The 12770-nt window shown below is 40.8% G+C and overlaps 1 protein-coding gene across 3 annotated transcripts in view; it reads right to left on the bottom strand.

The window, feature by feature from the left end:
• mvb12ba (multivesicular body subunit 12Ba) overlaps positions 1–12117 on the bottom strand; it is a 31745-nt gene extending 19628 nt beyond the window's left edge. For 2 of the 3 annotated variants that reach the window (XM_062412653.1, XM_062412651.1), the window contains exon 1: positions 11874–12117. The gene's annotated coding sequence lies outside the window, so the exon portion shown is untranslated. Of the gene's footprint in view, positions 1–9381; positions 9473–11873 lie in introns of all 3 variants that reach the window. The other variant, XM_062412652.1, reaches the window with a different exon arrangement.
• Positions 12118–12770: the final 653 nt, after the last annotated feature.

Genomic DNA, 12770 nt, shown 5'->3' on the forward strand with positions numbered 1-12770 from the left:
ACAAGACTGAACAAACAGTGCAGCGTGGAGGGATGCAAGGAAGAGAATGTGTCCATGCACATTTCTGCTGAGAACATTAGTATTGAAACTCTGTACTCTAACTCAGGATGATGCTCCTACATTGGCCAACTGTCCTGCTAAAATTTCAACAAACATGAGGATGGTGTAACTTACTGTTCAGAAACATCCTGTTGTAACCGACTGTGAATATGCGGCTGGTCTAATGTATCCAAACATAACGTGACTTTCATTTTTGTTCACCAGAGAGATCGTCAATGCACCAGAATGAGACCAGTGATAGGCCTTGTTGCGTGTCACTCAAAGTGCAGTCAGCCAATCAGAGGAGGGGCTCAAAAGGCAAGCAGCTTCAGAGAGAGGCAGAAGAGAGGACATGGAAATACACTTTTCATCAGTTTTGACTTTAAACCACTGATATATCATCGTAGGGGTATAAATACCTCAAATTAAGGTGTAAAATATAGGCCCTTTAAATAGTAAGTAACGGTAATTAGGGCCCGAGCACCGAATGGTGAGAGGCCCTATTGAATCTGTAAGGATTTTTATTATTAGGGCCCGAGCACCGAATGGTGAGAGGCCCTATTGAATCTGTAGGGATTTTTATTATTAGGGCCCGAGCACCGAATGGTGAGAGGCCCTATTGAATCTGTAAGGATTTTTATTATTATTATTATTATTATTAGGGCCCGAGCACCGAATGGTGAGAGGCCCTATTGAATCTGTAAGGATTTTTATTATTAGGGCCCGAGCACCGAATGGTGAGAGGCCCTATTGAATCTGTAAGGATTTTTATTATTATTATTATTATTATTAGGGCCCGAGCACCGAATGGTGAGAGGCCCTATTGAATCTGTAAGGATTTTTATTATTAGGGCCCGAGCACCGAATGGTGAGAGGCCCTATTGAATCTGTAAGGATTTTTATTATTATTATTATTATTATTATTATTAGGGCCCGAGCACCGAATGGTGAGAGGCCCTATTGAATCTGTAAGGATTTTTATTAGGGCCCGAGCACCGAATGGTGAGAGGCCCTATTGAATCTGTAAGGATTTTTATTATTAGGGCCCGAGCACCGAATGGTGAGAGGCCCTATTGAATCTGTAAGGATTTTTATTATTATTATTAGGGCCCGAGCACCGAATGGTGAGAGGCCCTATTGAATCTGTAAGGATTTTTATTATTAGGGCCCGAGCACCGAATGGTGAGAGGCCCTATTGAATCTGTAAGGATTTTTATTATTATTAGGGCCTGAGCACCGAAATCGGTGAGAGGACCTATTGAAATTGAAAAGATTATTAGGGCCCGAGCACCGAATGGTGAGAGGCCCTATTGAATCTGTAAGGATTTTTATTATTATTATTATTATTATTATTATTATTATTTCCCTTTGGGGGGCTTTTTCAGGGTCTAGACATGCTCAAAAAGTTATGAAACTTTGCAGGAAATTCAAGGTCTGCGGATATTTTAGTATTCTGGAGTAATTGGAATTGGGCGTGGCAAAATGGCTCTACAGAGCCCCCTGGAACCAGCCCCTAGGTTTCCACATAACGGATTTTCATCAAAATCTGGATATAGGTGTATCGTGACCAGTCATGAAAAAAAGTCTCATGGAGCATTATGAAAAACGCAACAGGAAGTCCGCCATTTTGCTTTTAGTGGCCATTTTGGCAATATCCCACATTTTTACTTTTACGTACTTGTCCCAGGGCTTTCATCAGATCAACTTCAAATTCAGATGAGTGTCATCACAACAAGATGGAGATAAAAAATGATTGAGGGATTTTTTTTTTATCACACCGTGTGACCGTGGCATGGCGTTAAAAATTGGTTACACGCCATCAAAACACGGGCATCTGTATCTCGGACATACTTGTTCCAATCAAGTCCAAACTAGACATGTAAGACAATAGTCCCCGCCTGATGACATCTATGCATAAATGATGACTTAAAACCGCAGCACCCCCTGGTGGCAACAGGAAATGTCTTGTTTTTTGCTTGTCTTACACTTGGATGAATTTCTCCTCATCCACTGACCTCAACCATGTCAAACTGTATCAAATGGGTCCCAAGACATTGACAATGAAGACATAAGATTACCATGACTTTTCGTCAAACGCCATATGAATGGCGTGGCATTAAAGTTCATCAACTCGCCGTGAAACACGAAATTGCTGTAACTTCAGTGTTCATGATTCTATCTCTCTCAAACTACATGTGTGTAACAACAGCCCCCCCCTGAAGATATTCATATGGTTTTAAGAAATGGGCGTGGCAAAAAAACTGACCAGCGCCCCCTATAGGGCAACCCCGGCACTACGATGGCCGACATTTATACAAATCTATCGGGACATGTGTCGTTTCATAACAAACAAAAAAATATCTTGGATAGGTATGCTTGACCAAACAGGGAGGCCGCCATTTTGGATTAAGTGGCCATTTTTTTCCCATATTCCACATTTTTACTTGATGCACTTGTCCCAGGGCTTTCATCAGATTAACTTCAAATTAAGATCAGTGCCATCACAACAAGATGGAGATAAAAAGTGATTAAGAGATTGACCTTTCGTCACACCGTGTGACCGTGGCGTGGCGTCTTGAGTTTGATTAAACGCCATCAAAACACGAGGTTCTGTATCTCGGACATACATTGTCCAATCGAGTCCAAACTAGACATGTAAGACAAGGGTGCCATCCTGATGACATCTACACAGAAATTATGACTTGAAATTACAGCGCCCCCTGGTGGCTACAGGAAGTGACATGTTTTATACTTTGATGAACTGCTCCTGGCTGATTTACAATATACAGCTCAAATCAGATCAGTCAAGTCATTAGATCATGGTCAGAATTGTGACGTTTCCTCAAACCGTGTAAACATTGATGTGCGGCGAAGGATTTTCCTTCGCCAAAGGACACGATGTTATCATAACTCCACTGTGCATTGTCCTATCACTACAAAACTTCTGTCACATGGTCAGAGTCCAAGCCTGAACAGCTCTATGTGTCAATATTTCCTCAGTGTCATAGCGCCACCTACTGATTCGCCAGGAAACAGGAAGTACTTTGTTAATCCACTCTGCATTATCCAACCGGCTCCAAACTACTGACCTATGATCACAATCCTGAATAGAACAGCTCCATATATGAATATTAGTTCAGGATCATAGCGCCACCTATTGATCAGTGTGAAAATTAAGTTGCGGAAACATTGTCCAATTGACACAAAATTTCTCACGCTACATCAGAGCGCCTACTTGAACAGATCTATATGTCTGTGCGTAATAATAGTGATGGCGCCACCTACTGGCAAACCTACTGCCGCAGAGTGCAAAACGCATGCAACGTGGAGAAGTGCATGCTCGATCGATGATGTGCGCTTGGTCATCGATCGCTCTCTCCACCGACCGCAACAGGCTTCAACGTGCGGGTGCTCGGGCCCGCAAGTGCTACAACGTAGCCCTAGTTATTATTATTATTTTTCTTCGCTCAGTGAATTGGCTTTTTGAGGGCTTTAACGTGCTCAAAAAGTTTCTAAAGTGTACAGTAAATTACAAATGTGCGCAAGTTTACGTTTTCTGAAGTATTTTGAAAAGGGCGTGGCAAAATGGCTCAAGAGCGCCACCTACGGAAAAGCCCCTCATTTAGCATTCACCGATCCTCAAAAAAAACATAGACTATTGTGTCTCATGACAAGATGCACAAAAAAGTCCATCAGTGCATTATGAATAACGCAGCAGGAAGCCTGCCAGTTTGACTTTAGTGGCCATTTCGGTCATATTCCATATTTTTTCTTTGATGTACTTGTCGTACAGCTTTCATCAGATCAACTTCAAATTTAGACGATCGTCATCACAACAAATTGGAGATCTAAAGTTATTGAAGGATTACGTTTTAGCAAAACCGTCTGACCGTGGTGTGGCGTTAAAATTTGATGAAACGCCATCAAAACACAAGCTTCCATATTTCAGACATATTTTGTCCAATTGAGTCCAAACTAGACACATACGACAAGAATCGCGACCAGAAGACATCGGTGCAGAAATTGTGACTTACAATCACAGCGCCCCCTGGGGGCAACAGGAAATGTCTTGTTTTTAAGACGTGTTATGTTTTTATGTACTACTCGGAGAGCTTTCATCAGATCAACTTAAAAATTAGATGAGACTCTACAAAACAAGATGAAGATCTAAAGTTATCAATATTTAAACTTTTCATCACACCGTGTGACCGTGGTGAGGTCTCAAAGTTCGACTAAACGCCAATATAAGCAAGCTTCTGTAACTTAGACATATTTTGTCCAATCGACTCCAAACTACACATATAAGACAAGAGTCGCGACCGGAAGACATCTACCTAGAAATCATGACTTAAAAGGAAAGCGCCCCCTGGTGGCATCAGGAAATGTCTTGTTTTTGTACATCGTGCGCTTTGATTTATTTGTCGGAGAGCTTTCATCACATCAATTTAAAATTTAGACGGGTGGCATCACAACAAGATGGAGATCTAAAGTTATCAAAGAAACAACCTTTCGACACACCGTCTGACTGTGGCGGGGCGTCAAATCAGCTCACCATGACACACGAAACCGCTTAAAGGGGACATATTCGCTTTAAAGGGGACATATTATTTCCATTTCAACACAGTTGATATGGTTCCTTGGGGTCTTAATGAAATGTCTGTAAAATATTTTGGTAAAAATACCCCAAGGATAATTTAAAACAGCACCTTTTTACTCTGTCTAAAACAGACCTCCTCAGATCAACCCGCCCCCATCTTACCCCACCCCCTTTCACCCCTCTCATCCCTCCCCCTTCTCACCCCTCCCCCCTCTCATGGAGGTGTAGGACATGTGCTTGAATGTGTTCTCACTACAGAATGCATTCAACATCTATAGGGCAGATTATGGGCCTCGTGAAAATTTACGTAATCTGGGGTATTTGGAAATGGGTGTGGCAAAATGGCTCAACAGCGCCACCAACGGTGCTTTCCCTCATTTACGGAGAAACACCTCATTTAGCATTCACTGATCCGCACGAAATTGAAGACAGTTGTGTATCATCACCAGATGCACAAAAAACGCGCTCGGAGCAATATGAAAAACGCAACAGGAAGCACGCCATTTTCGATTTCGTGGCCATTTTGGTCATATTCCATAATCTTTTACTTTGATATACTTCTCGTACAGCTTTCATCACATCAACTGAAAATTTAGACGAGCGTCATCACAACAAGATGGAGATCTAAAGTTATCAAAGAAACAACTTTTCGTCACACTGTCTGACTGTGGCGGGGCGTCACATCAGCTCGCCATGACACACGAAAACGCTTTAACGTCCGTGTTCATGGGTCCATCTCCCTCAAACTACATGTGTGTATCATCAGCCCCCCTCCCTTGAAGATATTCAGATGGTTTTAAAGAATGGGCGTGGCAAAATGGCTCAACAGCGCCACCAACGGAGCTTCCCCTCATTTATGGAGAAACACCTCATTTAGAATTCACTGATCCTCACGAAATTGAAGACAGTTGTGTATCATCACCAGATGCACAAAAAACGCGCTCGGAGCAATTTGAAAAACGCAACAGGAACCCCGCCATTTTCTATTTGGACCATATTCCATGTTTTTTATTTTCAAGTACTTCTTGGAGAGCTTTCATCAGATCAACTGAAAATTTAGACGAGTGTCATCACAACAAGATGGAGATCTAAAGTTATTGAAAGATCAATTTTTCGCCACACCGTGTGACCGTGGCGAGGCGTCAAAATGTGACTAAACGCCATCAAAACACAAGCTTCTGTATCTTGGACATATTTGGTCCAATCGAGTTCAAACTACACATGTAAGACAAGAAGCGCGACCTGATGACATCAACATAGACACCATGACTTAAAATCATAGCGCCACCTGCTGGCTACAGGAAGTGAAGCGTTTATATCGCAGCAGTGCGCAAATGCATGCAACGCTGAGACGAGCGCTTGGTCATCGAACGTTCTCTCTTCCCCGACCGCAACAGACTTGAAATTGCCTGTGCTCGGGCCCGTTAGTGCTACAACATAGCCCTAGTTATTATTATTTCCCTTTGGGGGGCTTTTTCAGGGTCTAGACATGCTCAAAAAGTTATGAAACTTTGCAGGAAATTCAAGGTCTGCGGATATTTTAGTATTCTGGAGTAATTGGAATTGGGCGTGGCAAAATGGCTCTACAGCGCCCCCTGGAACCAGCCCCTAGGTTTCCACATAACGGATTTTCATCAAAATCTGGATATAGGTGTATCGTGACCAGTCATGAAAAAAAGTCTCATGGAGCATTATGAAAAACGCAACAGGAAGTCCGCCATTTTGCTTTTAGTGGCCATTTTGGCCACTAAAATGATTACCGTGACTTTTCGTCAAACGCCATATGAATGGCGTGGCATTAAAGTTCATCAACTCGCCGTGAAACACGAAATTGCTGTAACTTCAGTGTTCATGATTCTATCTCTCTCAAACTACATGTGTGTAACAACAGCCCCCCCCTGAAGATATTCATATGGTTTTAAGAAATGGGCGTGGCAAAAAAACTGACCAGCGCCCCCTATAGGGCAACCCCGGCACTACGATGGCCGACATTTATACAAATCTATCGGGACATGTGTCGTTTCATAACAAACAAAAAAGTATCTTGGATAGGTATGCTTGACCAAACAGGGAGGCCGCCATTTTGGATTAAGTGGCCATTTTTTTTCCATATTCTACATTTTTACTTGATGCACTTGTCCCAGGGCTTTCATCAGATTAACTTCAAATTAAGATCAGTGCCATCACAACAAGATGGAGATAAAAAGTGATTAAGAGATTGACCTTTCGTCACACCGTGTGACCGTGGCGTGGCGTCTTGAGTTTGATTAAACGCCATCAAAACACGAGGTTCTGTATCTCGGACATACATTGTCCAATCGAGTCCAAACTAGACATGTAAGACAAGGGTGCCATCCTGATGACATCTACACAGAAATTATGACTTGAAATTACAGCGCCCCCTGGTGGCTACAGGAAGTGACATGTTTTATACTTTGATGAACTGCTCCTGGCTGATTTACAATATACAGCTCAAATCAGATCAGTCAAGTCATTAGATCATGGTCAGAATTGTGACGTTTCCTCAAACCGTGTAAACATTGATGTGCGGCGAAGGATTTTCCTTCGCCAAAGGACACAATGTTATCATAACTCCACTGTGCATTGTCCTATCACTACAAAACTTCTGTCACATGGTCAGAGTCCAAGCCTGAACAGCTCTATGTGTCAATATTTCCTCAGTGTCATAGCGCCACCTACTGATTCGCCAGGAAACAGGAAGTACTTTGTTAATCCACTCTGCATTATCCAACCGGCTCCAAACTACTGACCTATGATCACAATACTGATCTGAACAGCTCCACATATAAATATTAGTTCAGGGTCATAGCGCCACCTACTGATCAGTGTGAAAATTAAGTTGTGTTAACATTGTCCAATTGACACAAAATTGCTCACGCTACATCAGAGCGCCTACATGAACAGATATATATGTCTGTGCGTAATAATAATGATGGCGCCACCTACTGGCAAACCTACTGCCGCAGAGCGCAAAACGCATGCAACGTGGAGAAGTGCATGCTCGATCGATGATGTGCGCTTGGTCATCGATCGCTCTCTCCACCGACCGCAACAGGCTTCAACGTGCGGGTGCTTGGACTCTGGAAAAAAACAACTCCCGCGATATATTATGGTTTCTTTAAGTCAGAAACGTCATGCTTGAGTAACTGAGAATGTGCTTCTGTATCATTCTCTCGTCACAATGAAATGTGAGTCTCTCTTACATGGCTTTCAAAATGATATGGTTGCAAGATTGTATCTTCGTCTCCAGTAGGCATATTTCTACAAAGGTATCTCGTGGAGAGGGCAGGAGGGCTGAGGGGGAGATGGGGAAATTGCACCCAAAACAGGTCAATCTGAGGAGGGCTGTTTTAGACAGGGTAAAAAGGATGCTGTTTTAAATGATCCTTGTGGTATTTTGACCAAATATGCTGCAGACATTTCATTGAGACCCCAAGGAACTATATCAACTTGTGGTAAAATGGGCATAATATGTCTCCTTTAATCAAATTGGTGCCAGAGACTTTTTTGTCTAAAATTGTATTAGCCCTGGCCTGCCTGCGAAGTTTGCTGAGTTTTCGAGTATGTTCAAGCCGTCAAAAATGTGATACATTTTCTAAATAATCAAACAAAAAGCAATAGTGCCTTAGCACTGTCGGTGCTCGGGCCCTAATAAAATAAATGTTCTTTTCTCGTTTCAAGCAATATTAGGTTTGCATTTAAAAACAAAACAAAGAGCCTCTGAAAAAGGCTTCTTATAATAAATTCCTAAATTTTTGAAGAAAAATATAATTTAGTATGAGTTTCTCCTTATCTTTTCTTAATACATATAAACAATATCAACAAATATTAAAAACTATACAGCTTTAACACCTCTTCTCTTTGTCCCCACGTTCTCTTGTTCATGGAAAGAATTGAACTCTACCATGTACTAAATGGTAAATGGTTTTGTATTTTATATACTACCAGGATTAACTAATGTAAAGATAAAAAAAAGCTGTGCTGGTAAAAATGAGACTACCGTAAATGCGAGAAAAGTTGCGCAGGTTATAATAAAAACGCTCTGCCAGAATCAGGTGTGGCTCTGTCAGGTGTGGGTCCAGTCCAGAGCAAGGTCTGCCTATTGGTGAACTATGCTATGCTAGATGATCGTGGGCGGTTTATTTAGCTCAAGTTGGCTCTTCAGGATAGTCCATGCTGTGACTGTGCGAAGCCGCCTTCCTTACGACGCGTCGACACACATTTCGCAAGCAGACATATTTATGTAAGCGATGACATAATTTACATACGTATAGGTGAATTAAACTCTTGGCTACATTTATAATTAGTTGATAAGCATCTACGATGTTTTAATTCTGCCTGCAAGTCTATTCTCAAACAAATTGCTCCATTTAAGAGCAGAAAAGTTATGCATTCATCTCAGCCCTGGCTAATTGATAAGATGCAAAGCAAAGTATCAGTGGAAGGCCTCTAAACTCCATGTCCACCTTGAGAACCTAAATAACTCAAGACATGCCTATTCTACTAATCTTATTGAATTAAATGCTTTGGACCTGAAGGTGCTTATTAACATTGTTAGCCAGGCCAGTGATGCCCCCCCTATCCCCTCTTTAGAGGCTACTCATCAAGCCTGCTATGTCTTTTTAAACTTCTTCAACCAAAAAATCTCCATCAACTGTAATATTGCACCTGTGGATAATTCATCAGTTACTTACACTGCTCAATACAGTCAAAAAAAATCTTACCCAACAGCTCTGTGTCAGCACTGGGGAAGCTAGGTCCTCTTCCTCTAGGCTGCGTTGTGGGGTTTCTCAGGGCTGGGTGCTGGGTCCGATTCTGTTCATTATCTACTTGTTACCACTTGGTGATAACATCTCATTTTATTTAATTTTATTTTAATGCAGATGACACTCAAGTCTACTTCAGATGTAACCCCAATAACTTAAATGAAATCTATTCACTTCTAAACTGTGTCACACATATTCAAATCCTTCAGATGAACCCAAAAAAGACTGAAATACTTATGATTGCTACCAACTCCGCACACACCGAAATCACAAACATGCTAGGTCATTACTGACTCATTACTTCTCAATGTAGAAACCTTTGTGTTATATTTGATAACAACCTCACTTAGAACAGCTGCATCAAATTTATCACACAGTCATACTTTCAACTCCAGAAGATTTATGAAATTAAGCCCTTTCTCTCGGCTAAAAAAAACCCAGGAAACAGTCATTCATCCATTTATATCAACACGGTTATATTATTGCAACACTTTTTCTCTGTCTGCAGCAGCTGACTTAAGCTCATCCAAAATGCAGAAACTAAACAAGCAATTTTCCTCTAGCTGTTAACTCTTTTAGTATTTTGGTTGTACGTTGGTGGAAATAGGGCCGTTATGTTAGTTCCCTCTTCTCAATTAACAGACAGATAGATAGCTCTTCCTGTAGTGAAGTATTCCAATGGAGATATTGACAATATTTTATGTGAGAGAAGTAGAGTCTAAGTACTGAAACTAAATATGAACACAGATCGAAAGAAAAAATTAGAAAGACTAACAGCCTTTAAATTGTGGTACAGAAGATGTTAAGTGTATTTAATAAAAAGGGAAAAAGTTTCAGTATTAACTGAAAAGTATTCAGTATTAGTCACTATTAACTTTTTCTTTCACTTTTTAAACTGTGTTAAATTCAATGGCTTACGTGCAATCCATTTCACTGAACATATGTTGCCACTGTACATATTCTGTATACACTGTATTCGTTTTTCTTGCATATATCCCAAGTATTGCATGCCAGTTATTAGTTTACCAATGTTTATTTTTAACTGATGGACGAAGCCCCTAATCACACAAAATTGCAGTCATTTAATATCATCTGGCCACCAGCAAGAGCATTCTAACACCTGAGCGTTTGTACAATAGGGATTCGTTTTTAGATTTTTCTCATACTTTCAAATGTTGGCAATTTTAATTATGGAAAAACTGCAAAATTCTTTATACTAGTCATTTTTGTAGTCAAAGTCAAAACTGACTTCAATAAAATTGCCAAATATTTTTAAGTTGCTTATAATGAGTTGATATTCGTAAAAACAGATTTTGTAATATGTACATATAATATTGTTTCATATCGATCCCAGGTGGATTTTGTGATCTAGACAAATATTGTATCGTTGTCCAAATGGTAGATATCATATCATAAAGACAATGCAGATTTACAACCTTGGAAGCAGGTTATGGTAAGGTTTGGTTTGTGTTATGAAGAGAGAGAGAGAGAGAGAGAGAGAGAGAGAGAGAGAGAGAGAGAGAGAGAGAGAGAGAATGACTTGATCTGTGTACCATACATACATTCATCACTAAATATGATCCAAGCAATGGAATCTCAAATGCATCCTCAATGTTGGTTGGGTGATCACCTCTGTTAGACCTTGTGATCTGATCACTCAGGATGGATGGATGTTAATACTAGATCTAAATGGGGTCTATGAGCCAGGACCCCTTCAAAGGATTAATGGATGTTCATATCAATATCCTCTGACTGCTTAAACTTCCTCCAGTAAAATGGTAGTCACAATTCTCTGTCATCTATATTTTGAGGGTTGGGGGCTGAAAAGTCCTGGTTATTACAGCTCAGGTCTTGGCGTTGGCAATACAAGATCGTTATGAGGCTCATTGCTGACTTTCACATGATGATTGAAACCCTTTCAAACCCAGTTTGACCAAACACTTCACCCCACAAACAACAACAAAGGGGTAATGGCACCCACACATTACATCACAGTACACCCCAGTAACATTGAGCAGTTATTGTTAACTAGCAATACACCAAAATCATAGCAACAATTAAGATAAATGTCACATCAGCAATGACCGACAAAAACTAATACCCGTATTACACAGAACATTTTAGCAGTCAATGAGCAGGAGCTAACTATTGCGGAGACAACAATCCTATGCGACACAGCCAAGAAGCTAGTCAGCTAGCATGCTAGTAGTAGCTACACACCAGCTGGTGATCGAGGCTGTCAGACCTGTCCAGGGTGCTGCAGGCCAGGCCGATGCGCAAACGTTATCCACCGTGCGATTAAAACATGTATACTTAATATCAAAGGCATTACACTACCATAGTGTCCAAGACAAAAACTGCCTTTTGTAACGTAATGTTGCTTGAACACATCGAATCTGCAGTAGCTGCTATGCTAGCTAACTTGCTAACTAGTTGAGCAGTCCACCTACCCAGCGGTGATAACAGTTGGATCCAACCGGTCTTCGTCTGTTTGTTTTTTATGTGTTCACCTCTCCAACTCCTTTTTACAACGTTAGGGAGGTTCGCATTTCCACGCAATAACAGTAATCATCAAAGCACTCCAAAGCATAAGATGATGTTTGCATAGTGGTCCTTCAGCGAGTGCTTTCAGAGGGTTTAGGAACAGGAGTGGGGGTGTGATCAGCGAACCGACATTGGGGGCTACCCATAGCAGTAGCGTAAATCGTGGCAGCAGCGGCTCGGAGAGGCACTTCCGGTGGCAACAACAACTGCCACGGATATGTTAAGGCAGCTGCCGCGAACCATAGATATATATATATATAAAGACTTTATATATATCTATGCCGCGAACTGAAACTTAAAATCACACTGCTGCCAGGCTGTAGAAGGGCACCTGCTTTTGTCTCTGTTGCCAGGTTGTTCAGAGGCAGCTGCCGCTGATGGCACGCTGTCTCAGTGCAACTATATCTGATTGTGATTTATTCAGGGAGAGTTTGACTAGTTTGTGAAATACTTGTTATTGATCCGGGGCTTGGAGGGTTTAGACAAGACTCAAGATTCAAGATTCAAGATTTGTATTATCAAATTCACAACAATAACATTAAACAGTCGCTGGCAGTGAAATTCTTGAGTCACAGGCTCTCTTCTATGGAGGACCATACATGACATAAGTAAAAATAAATAAATAAATAAATGTATAAATAAATACAGAAATAAATAAATAAATGAATAAATAAAAATGGAAATAAATAAATAAATACAGAAATAAATAAATAAATATGTTAATACCAAAAGAAATGTCAAAAGAAATGTCTTAAATATATTTTAACATTTATTTTTTCCCTGATACATTTCCTTTGCATTTG

Source organism: Platichthys flesus, chromosome 19 (genome assembly GCF_949316205.1).
Source record: "Platichthys flesus chromosome 19, fPlaFle2.1, whole genome shotgun sequence".
In the NCBI taxonomy this organism is placed as follows: domain Eukaryota; kingdom Metazoa; phylum Chordata; class Actinopteri; order Pleuronectiformes; family Pleuronectidae; genus Platichthys; species Platichthys flesus.